We start from the raw sequence: 5782 nt of genomic DNA on the forward strand, positions 1-5782 counted from the left end.
GTCGAATCCCACACAGCGATGACACGCGTATGTTCGGACGAGCGACCTACAGCGGAAGGAAAACCACTTGATGTAGACCCGTCCGGTCTTATCAAGCACCGCTTGCGCCTTTTCGTCACATTCTAGTGTCAGATTGATTCTGACACCGTCAGTGACCGACCACGGCTTCGACGCCATATGCACCATCTTCTTGAAGGCCGACGGCGAGAACTCCTCCTTGAAGTGGTTCTCATAGAGCTCGTCCATGAAGACTTCCGGTAGAATCGCTGTGTCCACGTCGAACACGGTGACTTTCGACCTCACTCCACGGTTGCGCTCAACCTCCAGACCGACCTCGTTGAACTTCGCGTTGGCCACCACTTTTTTGATTTCACTTCTTGACGGCGTACGAATGACGGCGCCACCGCGCTTCAATTCACGGATTTCGTGAACCCTAACGCCCAGAGCTGGAGCAACTTGGCTCATTACCTTATCGGCAATCTCCTTGCCCGACACTGTCGGGTCCTTGCTCGTCACCACAGCCGACCACGTTTCCACGGGCTTCTTGGCTGCAGGAGCATTTCGAGGTGCGGCAATCGGGGCAACGCCGGAGACAGCTCTGGTGCCAGCACCACTCGTACTTGGGGCCGTAAAGGGCGCAGCAGCTGGTTGGCACAACGCAACCTTCGTCTCCAAAACGGCGTTTCGCACAACTAGCGCGGTCACCAGCTCGCCAAGCCGGGCAGTTGCCTCCAAAACGGCGATGGCCGCTTCCGGCGCCATTCCAGCGCGCAGCACAGCGGACCTCACCGTCTGGTCTACACCCGCCAGCTGAGCCAATACGGCATCAGACCCTTCCTTCACCACACTGGCAGCAACAAAATTACCAGCAGGAGCTGGACAGGCAGGCCCGCTCATTCGGGCGATAGCCTCCACCGTAGCGGGTGCAGGGGCGGCAGTAGCAGCAGCAACTCCATCGGCGACTCCAGCGGCGGTTCCAGCAGCGGTTCCAGCGGCGGCTCCAGCGGCGGATCCAGTGGCGACATCGTTGACGGCTGCTCCATCGGCGTTGGCTCCAATGAAGGAGACAGCCAGCCGCTTGGCAGAGGAGGCATCGTCGCTCGCAACCAAGATGGGCGACGATACAGCCCTATTCCGCGCCCGTCTGCTCCTTTTTCTCTTTCACTTTTGGGCGATCCTCTGAAATGGACATTTCAGACTCGCTACACACACTCGACATTCCGCGCATTTTATTGTTCATCACAACAACCGCAGAAGAAATACTGCAAGCAGTAAAACCCAAGCAGTGCAACCAGTACACTTGTGGCAAGCAGTGTACTCAGTGTAAGGTCCAAATTAACAAGCTTTTGTCCGTGACAAAAACTGTGAGCTTTTCTCAACTTTCTTATTTTCTTCTTCTTCTTTTATTGCTATTCACTGAAAGAACTAGGAGTAGAACTAGAACTAGAACTAGAACTAGAACTAGAACTAGAACTAGAACTTTTCACGCACGTGGTATTAATTTTCCACAAAAGAAATTAAATTTCTCGGAAAATCTAAGTGTCACTGTCACTATTTTCTATCCAAATTATTGCGTTTAGGTTCCGCACGGGACACACTAAATTCCGTCTTTGTCGGCACTGTTTTTATCGTGTTACGCGATTTTCGTACGGAGCGCACGGGACGCACGTCTGCTCACTTCGGAAGTTCGTTCGCAACGAGTAGATAGGGACAGTAGGAATCTCGTTAATCCATTCATGCGCGTCACTAATTAGATGACGAGGCATTTGGCTATTTTATTTTGTAGGAAATGAATTTGCCACACAACAATGCCATATATGAATGGCACGTCATATGACTGTTTTCCCTTTACTTTGTACACAATAGATGTTGGCCAGTGGTAGTTGACTTTCAATGAGGAAAGTAAACCTCGGTGCTAACCCACTCCTTGGCGATATCCAGTATGGAACATGAACGTCTTAAAGCCGCAGACTCCGCCATCTACCACCCTGGTACTGATAATATTGCTATCACCAGCGTTAAGGACTCCCAGTGCTCTCAGTCGTTTTACCGACCGATAGCTCCAGATGCCCCTCCAGTTTAGCGTAGCAGAAACGATTTTAATGTCCTCATGTGCCCGATAATCCCGAACCAGAGCCGTTCGTACGTCCTGTCTGTCGTAGATCTCAACCTTACTCTGATGAGCTTGGTCAAGATCAAGTCCGTCAGTCACAACCTGAGCGTCGATCACTATAGTGTGATCTGGTCGGAAACCCACCAGGTCCGGCTTATATATCCTGTTCTCTCCCTGCAGACTTGGTTCAGCAATGACAGAGTAGCCTCTCGTCTCAAGTCCCGCTTGAGATAATTAGCTACACTGTTGTGTCTAGCCACCCGCCTCCCATGCGTACGATGACACTTCTGCAGAATGTGGTTTAGTGATTCGGCATCACATACGACACTTAATTCGTGCCTTCCCTCGTGATAAGTGGGGGTTTGACTGTTCAATTGGTTTTCACTACATGTTGCAGCCGCCACCACCACACGGCCAGTAAGTCAAAGATAGGGACAGTCCGAACAATCGTCGTTAGGTGGGGCCATTCATGCGCGTCATAGCATTAGAGCCGAGGCATTTGCTACCTTAAGAGAGTCATAGTTACTCCCGCCGTTGACCCGCGCTTACTTGAATTTCTTCACTTTGACATTCAGAGCACTGGGCAGAAATCACATTGTGTCAACACCCGCTAGGGCCATCACAATGCTTTGTTTTAATTAGACTCAGTCGGATTCCCCAAGTCCGTGCCAGTTCTGAATTGATTGTTAATTGATAATCGTTATAATTTAAAAGAACTAGCTGGTTGCCCAACTAGTATTCTTAAAAATTTTAGCAAGAAAGTTCCACAATTGGCTACGTAACTAAACTATCCGGGGAACAAGAAACTACCATAAATGATAGAAACTCTATTTACCCAGAACGAGCACATAAACCATGTTATTGTTTCCCAATCAAGCCCGACTATCTCAATCTTCAGAGCCAATCCTTATCCCGAAGTTACGGATCTAATTTGCCGACTTCCCTTACCTACATTATTCTATCGACTAGAGACTCTTCACCTTGGAGACCAGCTGCGGATATTGGTACGGCCTGTTGAGAAGTTTGCGTGTCCCCACCATAAATTTTCAAGGTCCGAGGAGAAAATATCGACACAACAGTATATGTCATGCTCTTCTAGCCCATCTACCATATCTCTCTGCGAAAGACTTCCATGGTAGTACGGCTATAAAACAGAAAAGAAAACTCTTCCGATATCTCTCGACGGCTTCTTTATGGTCGTTCCTGTTGCCAGGATGAGCACGAGGCCCATATTTAATAACAAACGGATACTCAACAGGTTACGGAATTGGAACCGTATTCCCTTTCGTTCAAAATTATTCAAGTTTTTTAATTATGACAAAATATAAATTTTAGTTACTTTTTTTTACTTGAAAATTTTCGGCTTTCGCCTTGAACTTAGGACCGACTAACTCGTGATCAACCACTGTTCACACGAAACCCTTCTCCACTTCAGTCCTCCAAGGTCTCATTCGATTATTTGCTACTACCACCAAGATCTGTACCAATGACGGCTCCATGCAGGCTTACGCCAAACACTTCTAAGCACACCATTGTACCTTCCTACTCACTAAAGTTTCAAAATTTATATTACAAGTAATATAAATCATCTACTTTAGCGGTAATGTATAGGTATACAACTTAAGCGCCATCCATTTTAAGGGCTAGTTGCTTCGGCAGGTGAGTTGTTACACACTCCTTAGCGGATTTCGACTTCCATGATCACCGTCCTGCTGTTTTAAGCAACCAACGCCTTTCATGGTTTCTGAATGAGTTGTTAATTTGGGCACCGTAACATTACGTTTGGTTCATCCCACAGCGCCAGTTCTGCTTACCAAAAGTGGCCCACTGGGCACATTATATCATAACCTTAAACTTCATATCAAGAAAGTTAAGGTTCTTACCCATTTAAAGTTTGAGAATAGGTTAAGATCGTTTCGACCCTAAGGCCTCTAATCATTCGCTTTACCAGATAAGATTATTTTATACAACAGTTAAATGCACCAGCTATCCTGAGGGAAACTTCGGAAGGAACCAGCTACTAGATGGTTCGATTGGTCTTTCGCCCCTATACTCAATTCTGACAATCGATTTGCACGTCAGAACTGTTTCGGTCTTCCATCAGGGTTTCCCCTGACTTCAACCTGATCAAGTATAGTTCACCATCTTTCGGGTCACAGCATATATGCTCAAGGTACGTTCCAGTTAGAGGCATAAATAATATAAATATTATTATACATAACTATATAGAACGCCCCGGGATTGCGTTAATCAACTATAAATAGTTAAAAAACTAATCCCAATAATAGTCAAGTTAATTACGCTATTAGGTTTATATCCCAATAACTTGCACATATGTTAGACTCCTTGGTCCGTGTTTCAAGACGGGTCCCGAAGGTATCCTGAATCTTTCGCATTGTTAATCATACAAGTGCTTATAATAAACATAAAAATCAATGATAATCATGCCATTATATAATTCCGAAAAATTAACGCACTGTACTCATATAATCTATCAGCACTTTATCAAATTTTTGAAATTTATTTTATGTTAAAATGCAAGCACTCTAATTTAAATAAACTCTTATCAAAATTGTTTGATAAATTCCCATACATGCTAATAGATTACAATGTCCTTATATGGAAAAAATGCACACTATCGTTATAATATTGATTAAATATTACAATTCTAATGATGAATTTTCCATAACGGATATTCAGGTTCATCGGGCTTAACCTCTAAGCAGTTTCACGTACTATTTAACTCTCTATTCAGAGTTCTTTTCAACTTTCCCTCACGGTACTTGTTTACTATCGGTCTCATGGTTATATTTAGTTTTTAGATGGAGTTTACCACCCACTTAGTGCTGCACTATCAAGCAACACGACTCTTTGGAAACATCATCTAATAATCATTAACGTTATACGGGCCTGGCACCCTCTATGGGTAAATGGCCTCATTTAAGAAGGACTTAAATCGTTAATTTCTCATACTAGAATATTGACGTTCCATACACTGCATCTCACATTTGCCATATAGACAAAGTGACTTAGTGCTGAACTGATTTCTTTTCGCTCGCCGCTACTAAGAAAATCCTTGTTAGTTTCTTTTCCTCCCCTAATTAATATGCTTAAATTCAGGGGGTAGTCCCATATGAGTTGAGGTTGTTTAATTACACTTATAGACAATTCTCTGCCTATTTTGAAATATACTATTTTTTTCTTGAAGGTCCATAATATTCACAAAATTATTCTTTATACCATATTCGTTAATAAGAGGCAATTCTAGTTTATAAAATAATATATTTTATGCTAGACATTCCTCAATATTATTTGAAATGAATAAAGAACATATAATTCTTCAAATTTCTCATGCAACAGAGTTTTAGTATTTTCATTTATTAATTCATATTATGAATATCTTAAGCGAGAACTTTTTAGATTCACACTTATATTATCCAATAATATACAATGTGCTTAAAATTCCGAAAAATTTTAAACAACTTATTTAGCATAGTCTTACAACCCTCAACCATATGTAGTCCAAGCAGCACTAAAAAATTAATTAAAGTACATAACAGCATGGACTGCGATATGCGTTCAAAATGTCGATGTTCATGTGTCCTGCAGTTCACACGATGACGCACAGTTTGCTGCGTTCTTCATCGACCCATGAGCCGAGTGATCCAC

General features: G+C 43.4%; 1 non-coding gene and 1 pseudogene across 1 annotated transcript in view; both read right to left on the reverse strand.

Annotated features, from left to right (window-relative positions):
- Window positions 1–1648: 1648 nt before the first annotated feature.
- LOC117577176 (large subunit ribosomal RNA) lies at window positions 1649–5260 on the reverse strand (annotated as a pseudogene).
- A 354-nt stretch (window positions 5261–5614) lies between these two features.
- LOC117577111 (5.8S ribosomal RNA) overlaps window positions 5615–5782 on the reverse strand; it is a 179-nt gene continuing 11 nt past the window's right edge. The window contains exon 1 of the ribosomal RNA XR_004573025.1: window positions 5615–5782. This exon is cut by the window's right edge and continues 11 nt beyond it. This is a non-coding gene — a ribosomal RNA (5.8S ribosomal RNA).

This window comes from Drosophila albomicans, unplaced genomic scaffold (genome assembly GCF_009650485.2).
Source record: "Drosophila albomicans strain 15112-1751.03 unplaced genomic scaffold, ASM965048v2 utg000346l_pilon, whole genome shotgun sequence".
NCBI lineage: Eukaryota > Metazoa > Arthropoda > Insecta > Diptera > Drosophilidae > Drosophila > Drosophila albomicans.